The sequence below is a fragment of the Hemitrygon akajei genome, unplaced genomic scaffold (genome assembly GCF_048418815.1).
Source record: "Hemitrygon akajei unplaced genomic scaffold, sHemAka1.3 Scf000080, whole genome shotgun sequence".
NCBI classification, from domain to species: domain Eukaryota; kingdom Metazoa; phylum Chordata; class Chondrichthyes; order Myliobatiformes; family Dasyatidae; genus Hemitrygon; species Hemitrygon akajei.
In genome coordinates this window covers 2,628,652-2,642,504 of record NW_027331966.1, presented here as the reverse complement: position 1 = coordinate 2,642,504, position 13,853 = coordinate 2,628,652, and the positions used below count along the sequence as shown (strand labels likewise).

At 46.0% G+C, this 13,853-nt stretch overlaps 1 protein-coding gene across 1 annotated transcript in view; it reads left to right on the top strand.

Moving 5' to 3' along the window:
* Positions 1 to 8,761: 8,761 nt before the first annotated feature.
* LOC140722565 (NACHT, LRR and PYD domains-containing protein 3-like) overlaps positions 8,762 to 13,853 on the top strand; it is an 883,504-nt gene continuing 878,412 nt past the window's right edge. Inside the window, exon 1 of the mRNA XM_073037270.1 lies at positions 8,762 to 8,909. The gene's annotated coding sequence lies outside the window, so the exon portion shown is untranslated. The remainder of the gene's footprint in view (positions 8,910 to 13,853) is intronic.

Sequence of the window (13,853 nt, the reverse complement as noted above, 5' to 3'; positions counted from 1 at the left end):
CCATAATTGACCGTAGCCTACTCAGCGCCCTTCGCTCAGCTACCGATGTTAAACTCTCCAGTACTTTGCCCACGACAGAGCCCGCCTTCCTTACCAGCTTATTAAGACGTGAGGCGTCCTTCTGCTTAATGCTTCCTCCCCAACACGCCACCACAAAGAAGAGGGCGCTCTCAACAACTGACCTATAGAACATCTTCAGCATCTCACTGCAGACATTGAATGACGCCAACCTTCTAAGGAAGTACAGTCGACTCTGTGCCTTCCTGCACAAGGCATCTGTGTTGGCAGTCCAGTCTAGCTTCTCGTCTAACTGTACTCCCAGATACTTGTAGGTCTTAACCTGCTCCACACATTCTCCATTAATGATCACTGGCTCCATATGAGGCCTAGATCTCCTAAAGTCCACCACCATCTCCTTGGTCTTGGTGATATTGAGACGCAGGTAGTTTGAGTTGCACCATATCACAAAGTCCTGTATCAGTTTCCTATACTCCTCCTCCTGTCCATTCCTGACACACCCCACTATGGCCGTGTCATCAGCGAACTTCTGCACATGGCAGGACTCCGAGTTATATTGGAAGTCTGATGTGTACAGGCATGACCTGCCTCTCTCAAAACCATTCTGACTCTTCCAAATCAGGGTCTCCCAAAACTCGTAAATTCGGTTTCGCAGAATGTTCTCCAATAATTTGCCCGTCACTGAAGTAGGATTCAGTGGGCTATAATTTACAAGGGTATCCTTACTCCCTTTCCTGAGCAAAGGGATAATGTTTCCATTTCTAATCCCCTGATACTACAAGTGCGGCAGTGATAACGCAAAGGTAATCGCCAAGGGCGCAGCAATTTCTTCCACCGCTTCCCGCAGTAACCTGGGGTTTCTCGCAACCTCACAAGAGGACTTATCTATCCGAATGTTTTTTTCAAAAGTTCCTGTGCATCCACTTTTTTTATCCTCGTCCAGTCGTTGCACATAAGCCCGTTTAAAACTGTCCTCCCAAACGTCAGTATCTCTCTTACTGGTGAAAATTCAAATGAAGTCCTCATTAAGGACCTGTCCCACCTCCACCAACTCCAGCCGTGTGTTTCATCTCTATCCCTGACCGGTCCTACTGTCAGTCTAGTCATCCTCTTCTTCACATACATCTAGAGTCTCATGGGCGTTTGTTAATCCTACTTTAGGCCTTCTGTGGAGGTTTCAAGTTCTCCTCATTCCATTCTTCAGTTCGTCCCTGGCTGCCTTGTAACTGTACAGCGTGTCCGGTGCTAGCTTTCTAAACCTGGTCAGCTTCTTTCTTTCTCTTGACCAGATGATCCACATCTGTGTCAAACATGGTTCCTCCACCTATCCAGAACCCTATGCAAGTGCTGTCTAAAATACCTTCTCATTTCCGTTCTACATTTTGCAGAGCGCACACGTTCCCTGTTTTAGCTCGGAGATTCCGGGCTAATAGCATCATAATTCCATTTAGCCAATTAATTACTCTGGGAACGGATACGGGCCTGTCGGAATAGAGCAGGACAATGTGCTTAGTTCGAGGACTGATATAGGTCCGACGGGAGAGATCGCGGTAAGGGGATTCGTTTGGGGACTGACACGAGAGTTTGGGGAGATAGCAGGGCAGTGGGATTAATTTGGTGACTGATGCAGCGCTGTGGGAAGAAAGCCGGGCAGCGAGATTAGTTCAGGGAGTGGCATAGGGATCTGGGGAATAAGCTGGGACAACGTGGCAGTGGGGTGAGTTTGCGGTGACGCGAGGATGTGCAGACACAGCGGGATGGTGGCATTGTTTTTGACCGGTACGGGTTTCTGGGATTAGTTTGTGTCCCGTGTACGAAAGGTGGGAGCTAGTCCAGAGGGAAGCACACTAAAATATGAATTTTACTGTATTTTTCACAAGACTTGGACTTGTGTTGTTCCATAAATAATTGAAATGCAAATCGATCTCCCCCAAGCCCTCCCTCCATCCAGTAGCTCCCCCTAACGGCCCAATCCCGCATTCCCATTCTCTCACTCTATCCTTCCTCAGATCTCCATGCTACGGAATAACCGAGCCCAGGAGCACCGCCAAACACACGAGTGCCTGGACTTCTGATCACCCACCTGCCGGGCCGGTTCTCCCCAATGGATCACAGACGTGAGGTAAATCTCCAACTTTCCCTCAATTTCCTACCGGCTCTTCGGCCTCAGGACCTATCGACCCGAAACGCCTCTCAAGCGAGGCCCCTCTGCAGACACACTCGGGATGCTCCCGCGCCCGCAGCACTTACCGCCTGGGACAGAGGCAGGAGGTCGGGAGCGTTTTGCGTCCGGATGAGGATAGGCACCGGTGAATCACCGTATTGAATAGGAGCAGAAGGGACCTGGTGGGTGGAGGGGGAACGGAAGGTACAGGCGACGGCGACACGAGCCAGATTCTCCCTACCCACTTCCAGTCCGGTCCGGCTCTAGTCTGCACTGAACTCCGACTGCGACTCTAAATCCGACTGCAGACTGGTAAGAGGGCTGGTTGTATCCCATCAGCGTCGCCCTCCCCCCCCCCCCCCCCGGGGGCATTGCACCTGTCACCGGCATGCAGGCACGGTACCGATCGGGAAGGACAAGGGGCGCCAAATAGGGAACGGAAGTCTATTTCAGTGGAGGGTCTAGAGATAGTGAGGGTCAGGTTAGAGGAGGGGAGGGAGGGCGTCAGGCAGAAGAGGGTGGGCGGGACAGGAAGTGAGGGTCTTCGCGGAGACGGATTAGAGAAGGAAATGGCGAGATAGAGCTGTTAAAAAGAACTTCTAACGCGTTAAAAAGAACCAGCAGAAATGGACACACCTGGAGTCTGAGTCTTCTGTTATAAACTCTATTTTTATCAGTAACCACGTGAGTAAAGTAATATAAAACAAGATAAGTTAAACAGGTTAGCGACGTATATGCATATATAGGTGAGTAAATAAGCTTCCCCAGCTCAGGTGATTGGGTGATACAGTCTCACGGTGGGATGGTAAGCAATCAGTTCAGTTCTGGAATTTGGTTTGAGTAGAGTTGGAGGGAGAGAGTTAGAGTGTTGGTTTGTCTTCCAGTGCCGATGCCGATGCTCCACATCGTCCTCTTTGCTCCCGAAACTTATTTAAAGTCACCAACTTGTGGCCACAGAAAGGCGACCGTTTCCACGTTAACGCTATCAACCCAGGCCAGGGTAAAACACACCGATAGCGTTCCACCGGTCACTCCTTTGTCCACACTGTGAGCAAAAACCCCACCTTCGTCGTGGGCACACAAAGCTCACCAGTGCCCTCCTTGGCTCTGGCGTCGTGTGTCTCCTGTGTGTCCCGTGTGTCTGATTAAAAAGTCGACTGACCTTGCATATATCTTCAAGTGCTGAAGACGAGCTGTCCATCATATAGCAACGCCTTTCAGTTTCCAAGGCAACTCACAGACTTTTTCTCTCTCTGCTGAATTAGCACTCAAACTGTTTGCTTCTTCTCTCTCTTGTTAAAGGAACAGTCTACTTTAGAATGATCATTCAAATCTCGTCACACCTCTCTCCTTTTAGGAAAAATTTTCATGAAACAGCAAAATATTTGTCTTAGGTAACGATTATACAGCTTAAAGCAATACATGTGTAATTATCAGTAACATAGCAAAGCATTACAAACTTAAACTTAACATCTACAGAAACAATCTGCTACCTATCACGTACCTATCACGTGTTTTATTTCCATGTCATTCTCATGCAAGACCAGACTCCAGTTTAGCAACCTTCTATTCTTATCCTTCATTTTACCCAGAAACACTAATGGATTATGGTCCGTGTAAACCACATGTGGTTTCTGCGCAGGACATATGTAGACATAGAAGTATTGCAATGCTAGGAGCTCTTTTTCAACAGTGGAGTAATTTTCTTGATGCACATTAAATTCCTTTGAGAAATAAGCTACCGGATGTTCAATTTCATCATCATCCTTTTGCAACAATACCGCCCCAGCAGCTTCACCACGAGCGTCTACCGCGATTGAAAATGGTTTATTGAAATCAGGTGCTTTGATCACAGGGTGATAACACAGAATGGCTTTCAGGCGGTCAAATGCCTCCTGGTAAAGGTACACAAATCTTCCACTCTTCCCTAGGAGTTTCGTTAGGAGGAGAGCGTTGTTTGCGAAGTTCTTACAAAACTTACGGTAATACAGAACCATTCCATTTAGGACATACATGGTAAAAGGTAGGGCATTGAAGAATACAGTAGAGCAGAGTGAGCGAGGAATAATGGTGCATAGTTCCCTGAAGGTGGAATCTCGTGTGGATAGGGTGGTGAAGAAAGCTTTTGGTATGTTGGCCTTTATAAATCAGAGAATTGAGTATCGGAATTGGGATGTAATGTTAAAATTGTACAAGGCATTGGTAAGGCCGAACTTGGAGAATTGTGTACAGTTCTGGTCACCGAATTATAGGAAAGATGTCAACAAAATAGAGAGTGTACAGAGAAGATTTACTAGAATTTTACCTAGGTTTCAGTACTTAAGTTACAGGGAAAGATTGAACACTATAGGTCTTTATTCTTTGGAGCGTAGAAGGTTGAGAGGGGACTTGATAGAGATATTTAAAATCATGAAGGAGATAGCTAGAGTTGACGTGGATCGGCTTTTTCCATTGACAGTAGGGGACATTCAAACAAGGGGACATGAGTTGAGACAGGGGGCAAAAGTTTAAGGGTAACAAGAGGGGGAATTTCTTTACTCAGAGTGGTGGCTGTGTGGAGTGAGCTTCCCGTAGAAGTGGTAGAGGCAGGTTCGGTATTGTCATTTAAAGCAAAATTGGATAGGTATATGGACAGGAAAGGAGTGGAGGGTTATGGGCTGAGTGCGGGTCGGTGGGAGTAGGTGAGAGTAAGCATTCGACACGGACTAGAAGGGCCGAGATGGTCTTTTTCCGTGCTGTAATTGTTATATGGTTGTACGGTTATATTCCCAAAAACCTTCGTAACGCTTTCTTGCCCGTCGGAACAGGAATCTCAGTAACAGGCTGAACCTCGGCCTGCACAGGTGCCAGTTGTCCCTGGCCTACTACATAGCGGAGATACGTGACAGTGGAGCGCCAAATTCACTTTTAGCGAGGTTTACAGTGAGATTTCCCTTGGACGGCCTTTCAAACAGTTTCTCTGCTGCTAAAGATATGCTCCTCCCAGGTGTTATTTCATACAACCAAGTCATCAATAAGCCACTGTATTCTTTAAACCCTGAGGTACTGAATTCATCATCCTTTGGACCATCCCTGGAGCAATTTTCATCCCAAAGGGTAAAACATTATACGCATACAATGTAGATGGTGTCACAAAGACAGATATTTCTTTAGCCCTTTCTGTTAAAGGAACAAACCAGTAACCTTTCAATAGGTCAGTCTTTGTAAGGTATTTAGCATTCCCCATTCTGTTAATACAGTCATCCACTCTTGGGATGGGATAAGCATCTGCCTTAGTTACTGCATTAACTTTCCTGTAATCCGTACAGAATCTCATACAATCACGAACGGTGACGCCCAGTCTGAAAAGGTTGACGTAATTATGCTGGCTGTTTTCATGTATTCAATTTCTTCTTCAATCATTTTACTTTTATCTTGTTTCATTCTGTAAGGGTGCTGCTTGATTGGATCAACTTCGTTTTGGAATTCAGAGAGAGACTTAACACGGCTTGTGACCTTGCGAAGCAGAATTCACAGCACGCTCAGATAAACATGAAACAGGGGTATGACAGAAGAGCGAGGGAGCAGAGATATTGTGCTGGAGAAAGGGTCCTGATGCTGTTCCCTCTCCTTACCAACCCCCTTCAAGCGAGATTTAGTGGACCATATGAAATAATTAAGAAACTTTATTCTTTACATTATGTTATTAGGACTCCTGAGCGGTGAAAGGCTACCCAGCTCGTCCACGGAAATATGATCAAACGTTATCATGACCCCGACCCTGCACCAGTGAGTACTGTTATGACAACGGAGGAGATGGTGGTGTCTGGTACTGGGATACCAGAGCACCATGTAGTTTCCACAAGACTCAGAAATTCTGATGTTTTGAAAAGAAGGAAAGACTCAGCATTTGCAGTCAAAGCCACGAAAACAACTGAAGAGTTTAATTAACAAATATAAAGATTTATTCCCTGACATTCCAAGACTGTGCACTGCTGTGGTGCATGACGTAATTGTAGACATAACTAAGCACGCTCCTACTCTCATTCAGATCTGACCATTGCTCTCCGAGTAGGGTCAAAGGTGGCAGAATGTGCTTAGCTCTCAATTCTTTAACTATCCCCTGGAATGTCTTCAAAGTAAAGTTACTTCAGATTGGATTTCTTTAGGTAGACATACCAGTGTGAAAAATTTGATGTGCTTTTACCACAGTCTTGGCCTTGATGTTCCAGAGAAGCACCGCTTCATGGAACCTAGATATTGCACATATGATGGTTAACAAACACTGATAACCAGCTGCAGTCCTTGGCAATGGGCCAACACAATCCACTATGACCCTAGAAAAAGGTTCACCAAAAGCAGGTATTGGTCTAAGTGGTGCTGCTGGGATCACCTGATTAGGTTTTCCCGCAACCTGACAGGTATAACAACATCCTTCCTTAAATTAGGCCGGTAGAATTCCTTTATAATTCTATTTACTGTATTCCTCACTCCAAAGTGCCCAGCTAAAGGCATTCTGTGAGCCATGTTTAAAATCTCAGCCCTGTAAACTTTCAGGAACACAGGTTCATGTTCAATGGCACAATCCGCATTTGCAGGTACAGTAGGTGATCTCCACTTCCTCAGTAACACCCCGTCCTTAAGATAATGTCCTACTGACTCTCTCTGAACCTCCTCTTCTGTGAGAGCTGTCTCCTTCAACGCAGCAATTTCAGAATTTCGACTTTGTTCCGCTATAAATTCATCCCCGGACAAGGACAAACCTTTCTTACCGCCCTTACTACGCAAATCCTGATGCAACATGGAAGGCAGAAAAGTCTCTGACAAATTCTGATAAATTAAACCCCTGTCTTGTCTAACTGCGTTACCAGCCTTTAGAGAGATGCTTCCGGTCACTGCGCATGTGCGGTTCACATCAGTATCTGTGCGTGTGTCGTCAGCCACAAGCTGGCTTGTTAGCTGAATTGTTGAATAAACCTCACCCTGGATAGGTGCCAACCTAATATTTACCAAACTCAGTACCATTACTAAGCTTACGAAGACCATGTTTACATTATGAACATTCCCAAACAACCCATCCATTCTGTTTTTTCGACATTTAGCTTGACTCGTCTCTATAGTAACCCAGTCAGGTGGTCTCTCAAAACCAAAACAATCCTTTCTCTCCAAATTGCAATGGTGAAAAACAACTCCAGAACCTAGAAGGTGTTTTCTTCCTACTGCGAAAACAAAATTCAACAGAGTTTCACATATTTACAGGCCAATGTCCTGCAAGCAGGGTCAAAGGTCGCGAAACCGGTTCAAACCTCCCAAGTTCTTTATTCAAAAATCCAGAACCAGCCCCTTTCTCCATATTTCCAATAAAGTTCACATCACCAACTTTCAACTCATCACCAAATTTTAGAACACCGTCCAACACAAATAACTGAGAATCCTCAATTTCCAGTGGCACATAGGTTAACCCTTTATTCACCGAACTAAGTCCATCCGGCTGAAAAAGACGGCATTCCTTTTCCACCGAGTCAGACAAAGTCAGACACCTCAGACGGGAGGCAGCAGGTATTGAAGAGGTCGGTGAGCCCGAACTTGGAATACTGCCTTTGGGTTTGGACGCCTGTTACGTACCCCCTAACGGTTTAAAGAGCAAGCAGAAATGGGCCCACACGGAGTCTGAGTGTGCCGTTATAAACTCTATTTTATTAGTAACTACGTGAATAAAGTGATATAAAACGAGATAAAGTAAACAGGTTAGCAGAGTTTATGCACATATATAGGTGAGTAAATAAGCTTCCCCAGCTCAGGTGATTGGGTGATACAGTCTCACGGTGGGATGGTAAGTAATCAGTTCAGTTCTGGAATTTGGTTTGAGTAGAGTTGGAGAGAGAGAGTTAGAGTGTTGGTTTGTCTTCCAATGCCGATGTCGATCCTCACGCCCTCCCCCTGCTCCCGAAGCTTACAGTCACCGACTGTGACCGCAAGAAGGGGATGCCGTCTTCTGTGGTGAATTTATCAACCCCAGACCAGGGTTAAACACACCGATAGCTCCCGAATCGTCACCCCTCTGTTCACACTGCGAGCAAAAACCCCACCCTTGTCGTGGGCACACAAAGCTCACCAGTGTCCCCCTTGCTTCTGGAGTCGTGTGTCTCCTGTGGTGTGTCTTGTGTGTCTCTGGTGTGTGTCTGATTAAAAAGTCAACGACCTTGTATATATCTCCAAGTGCTGAACACGAGCTGTCCATCACATAGTTCCGCCTTTCATTTTCCAAGGCAACTCACAGACTTTCAGTCTCCCTGCTGCTGATTCAGCACACAAGCTGTTCGCTCCCCCCCTCTCGTTTAAAGGAACAGTCCAGTTTAGAATAATCTTTCAGATCTCGTCACAATCTAAACATAGCTACAAGATCTGTGATATATTCGCATATTCTTAAGAAAATTTTGTTGTTAGAATCTCAGCTAACGACGAAAATTGCAAAATTTTGCAAAATTTCATGGACGTACATGTATGTGTAAGTCACGTGAGCCCTTTTCCCCCTCCCATTTTACCGCAGATCTGCCTTGTTTCCGAGGCTCCGCCCCCAGCTCTGATGACATGAGTTACAGTCGACTTTCCTTCAGTTCTGTGTTGAAGCGGTTCGGCGGCGGCGGCGGATCGTCCGTAGGATCCGGATTAGGAGACGACCATCCCCCCCAAAGTCGGGAATCCGGGGGAGGGTTCATTGTTCCGGCGTGAAAACAAGTTGTCATCGGTGAGTACAGAGGCTGGTCCCGAGTGTGGACGTCTGATGTAAGGTAATGCATCCAGTTAACTTCCCCGATCGGGCGGCCGCTCTGCGCTTGCTGGACAGAACCTGCCGGGGTCGGTCTGTGTTGTGGGACCTTCACAACATACCGACTGAGATGAGCCGCCGCTCAGCCCCTCTTGCCCTGGTCCTAGGAGCGTGATGGGGTGATGATACCGAGACCGCACTCATCCATTGAGGTTTATCCCGGGAACTTTACCTTCCTCACCCAGCCCCACATCAGGTCCAAACTTCACCTGGATCGATAGCCGGTGTGTACGATTGTTTTACATCGTTCCATGGCGCGGGAAGCGGCCCTTCCACCTGTTGTGTTCTTGCAGACAGAGAAGGTTAAACCGAGAAATCGCACCTTCGGGACACTGCTCCATCTGTCTGAGTAGATCCATCTTTCGCCCGTTCAGACAAGGCAGTGAGATCCAGATCTCTCACGGCCTCTCGGTTTGAGTGGTCATCGTTGTGCTTTCCATTTTCTCTCCTTGAGCTCTCTCTCTCTCTCTGTAAAGATCAAGAATGAGATGAGCAATGACATGGATAGGAAGGATAGGAAGAAGGACGAGGCCCTGCAAGGAGAGTTTAGTGAGTTAGGTGCAAAGTTGAAGGACAGGATCTCCAGGTTTGTAATCTCAGGATTTCTACCAGTGCCGTGTGCTCGTGCCGCTAGAAATAGGGGGATAATACAGTTAAATAAGTGGCTAAGGAGTTGGAGTAGGAGGGAGGGCTTCATGTTTCTGGACAATTGGGCCTTGTTCGAGGGAAGGTGTCACAGGATGTTGTCAGGCCGACTAGGGGGAATGTCATACTGGATCTAGTATTAGGTAACAAACCGGGTCAATCACAGATCTCTCAGTGGGTGAGCATCTGGCGGACAGTGACCATCGCTCCCTGCCCTTTAACATTATCATGGAAAAGGATGGAATCAGAGAGGACAGGAACATTTTTAATTGGGGAAGAGCAAATTATGAGGCTATAAGGCTAGAACTTGCGTGTGTGAATTGGGATGATGTTTTTGCAGGGAAATGTACTATGGGCATGTGGTCGATGTTTAGGGATCTCTTGTAGGATGTTAGGGATAAATTTGTCCCAGTGAGGAAGGTAAAGAATGGTAGGGTGAAGGAACTATGGGTGACATGTGAAGTGGAAAATCTAGTCAGATGGAAGAAGGCAGCATATATAAGATTCAGGAAGCAATGATCAGATGGGTCTACTGAATATAGGGTAGCAAGAAAGGAGCTGAAGAAGCCGCTGAGGGGAGCAAGAAGGGGGTATGAGAAGGCCTTGGCGAGTAGGGTAAAGGAAAACCTCAAGGCATTCTTCAATTATGTGAAGAACAAAAGGATGACAGGACGGAAGGTAGGACAGATTAGAGATAGAGATGGGAAGAAGTGCCTGGAGGCTGTGGAAATGAGCGAAGTCCTCAATGAATACTTCTCTTCGGTATTCATCAATGAGAGGGAACTTGATGACAGTGAGGACAATATGAGTGAGGTTGAAGATCTGGAGCATGTTAATATTAAGAGAGAGGAGGTATTGCAGTTGTTAAAATACAGGACGGATAAGTCCCCAGGACCTGATGGAATATTCCCCAGGCTGCTCTCTGAGGCGAGGGAAGATATTACTGAGCCTCTGACTAGGATCTTTATGTCCTCGCTGTCAACGAGAATGGTAACGGAGGATTGGAGGGAGGCGAATGTTGTCCCCTTGTTCAACAAAGGTAGTACGGATAGTCCGGGTAATTATAGACCAGTGAGCCTTTCGTCTGTGGTGGGAAAACTGTTGGGAAAGATTCTTAGAGATAAAATCTATGGCCATTTAGAGAATCGTAATCTAATCAGGGACAGCCAGCATGGCTTTGTGAAGGGCAGATCGTGTCTAACAAGCCTGATAGAGTTTTCTTTCAGGATATGACCAGGGGAGGAGGGGAGTTCAGTGGATGCGATCTACATGGATTTTAGTAAGGCATTTAACAAGGTACCACACGGTAGGCTTATTCAGAAAGTCAGAAGGCATGGGATCCAGGGAAGTTTGGCCAGGTGGATTCAGAATTGGCTTGCCTGCAGAAATCAGAGGGTCGGTGGAGGGAGTACATTCAGATTGGAGGGTTGTGACTTGTGGAGTCCCACAAGGATCTGTTCTGGGACCTCTACTTTTCGTTATTTTTATTAACGACCTAGATGTAGGGGTAGAAGGGTGGGTTGGCAAGTTTGCTGACGACACAAAAGTTGGTGGTGTTATGGATAGTGTTGGGTATTGTCAAAATTGCAGAGAGACATTGATTGGATGCAGAACTGGGCTGAGAAGTGGCAGATGGAGTTCAACGCTCAGAAGTGTGAGGTGGTACACTTTGGAAGGACAAACTCCGAGGCAGAGTACAAAGTAAATGGCAGGATACTTGGTAGTGTGGAGGAGCTGTGGGATCTGGGGGTACATGTACACAGATCCCTGACAGTTGCCTCACAGGTAGATAGGGTAGTTAAGAAAGCTTATGCAGTGTTAGCTTTCATAAGTGGAGGGACAGAGTTTAAGAGTCGCGGGCTAATGATGCAGCTGTATAAAACTCTGGTTAGTCCACACTTGGACTACTGTGTCCAGTTCAGGTCGCCTCACTATAGGAAGGATGTGGAAACGTTGGAAAGGGTACAGAGGAGATTTGCCAGGATGCTGCCTGTTTTAGAGAGTATGCATTATGATCAGAGATTAAGGGAGCTAAGGCTTTACTCTCTGGAGAGAAGGAGGATGACAGAAGACATGGTAGAGTTATTCAAGATATTAAGAGGAATAGATAGAGTGGACAGCCACCGTCTCTTCCCCAGGGCACCACTGCTCATACAAGGGGACATGGCTTTAAGGTAATGGGAGGAAAATTCAAGGTGGTTATTAGAGGAAGGTTTTTTACTCAGAGAGTGGTTGGTGCGTGGAATGCACAGCCTGAGTCAGTGTTGGAGGCAGATACACTAGTGAAATTTACGAGTCGACTAGACAGGTACATGGAGGAATTTAGGATGATGGGTTATATGGGAGGAAGGGCTTAAGGCTCGGCACAACATTGTGGGCCGAATAGCCTGTACTGTGCTGTATTGTTCTATGTTCTATGTTCTATTGCCTAATCTTTCCCACACAAATGAGAAAATTTAGCTCTCTTCTGGTCGGCTGGCACATCATCTATAGCTATGACCATTTTATATGTCTCTGCCAGCATTCGCGCAGTTTCAATACTAGCGTCGCAAATGCTTCCAGGGAATATGTTGTCAGGCCCTGGAGATTTATCCATCTATATTCACTTCAAGAGAGCAAGCACATGTTCCGTAAACTGGATACAATCCATGACCTGACGAAAGTTTCTTCATTTCTATCGTCTCTATTTCTGTCTCCCAAGTACATGCACACCCGGATAAATCATTGAAGATCTCCCCCATTTGTTTTGGCTCCATGCATACATAAGCACGCTGATCTTCAGAAGTTCGTTTGTCCAGTTAATGTGGCAGTAGGGAAACAACAGGTTTCTCAAATAAATATACTGCCACCAATTAGTTTGTTACTCGTGGAAATGTGCTCATTACAGTAGTTGTTTATAATAATGATTTCTGGAATGAAAAGCTTAATGTATGTGAAGCATTTGCTGTCCCTAGGCCTGTTCTCAAAGGGATGATGGGGCACGCTAGCAGGGGGAAACTCATTGAAACGTAGCAAATACTGATGATTCCATAGAGTGGACGGATAAATATGTTTTAGATAGATAGATAGATAGATAGATAGATAGATAGATAGATAGATAGATAGATAGATAGATAGATAGATAGATAGATAGATAGATAGATAGATACTTTATTCATCCCCATGGGGAAATTCAACCTTTTTTCCAATGTCCCATACACTTGTTGTAGCAAAAACTAATTACATACAATACTTAACTCAGTAAGAATATGATATGCATCTAAATCACTAACTCAAAAAGAATTAATAATAGCTTAAAAAAAAGTTCTTAAGTCCTGGTAGTTGAATTGTAAAGCCTAATGGCATTGGGGAGTATTGACCTCTTCATCCTGTCTGAGGAGCATTGCATCGATAGTAACCTGTTGCTGAAACTGCTTCTCTGTCTCTGGATGGTGCTATGTAGAGGATGTTCAGGGTTTTCCATAATTGACTGTAGCCTACTCAGCGCCCTTCGCTCAGCCACCGATGTTAAACTCTCCAGTACTTTGCCCACGACAGAGCCCGCCTTCCTTACCAGCTTATTAAGACGTGAGGCGTCCCTCTTCTTAATGCTTCCTCCCCAACACGCCACCACAAAGAAGAGGGCGCTCTCCAAAACTGACCTATAGAACATCTTCAGCATCTCACTGCAGACATTGAATGACGCCAACCTTCTAAGGAAGTACAGTCGACTCTGTGCCTTCCTGCACAAGGCATCTGTGTTGGCAGTCCAGTCTAGCTTCTCGTCTAACTGTACTCCCAGATACTTGTAGGCCTTAACCTGCTCCACACATTCTCCATTAATGATCACTGGCTCCATATGAGGCTTATATCTCCTAAAGTCCACCACCATCTCCTTCGTCTTGGTGATATTGAGACGCAGGTAGTTTGAGTTGCACCATATCACAAAGTCCTGTATCAGTTTCCTATACTCCTCCTCCTGTCCATTCCTTACACACCCCACTGTGGCCGTGTCATCAGCGAACTTCTGCACATGGCAGGACTCCGAGTTATATTGGAAGTCTGATGTGTACAGGGTGAACAGGACCGGAGAGAGTACGGTTCCCTGCGGCGCTCCTGTGCTGCTGACCACCGTGTCAGACCTACAGTCTCCCAACCGCACATACTGAGGTCTATCTGTCAAGTAGTCCACTATCCAATCCACCATGTGAGAGTCTACTCCCATCTCCGTTAGTTTGT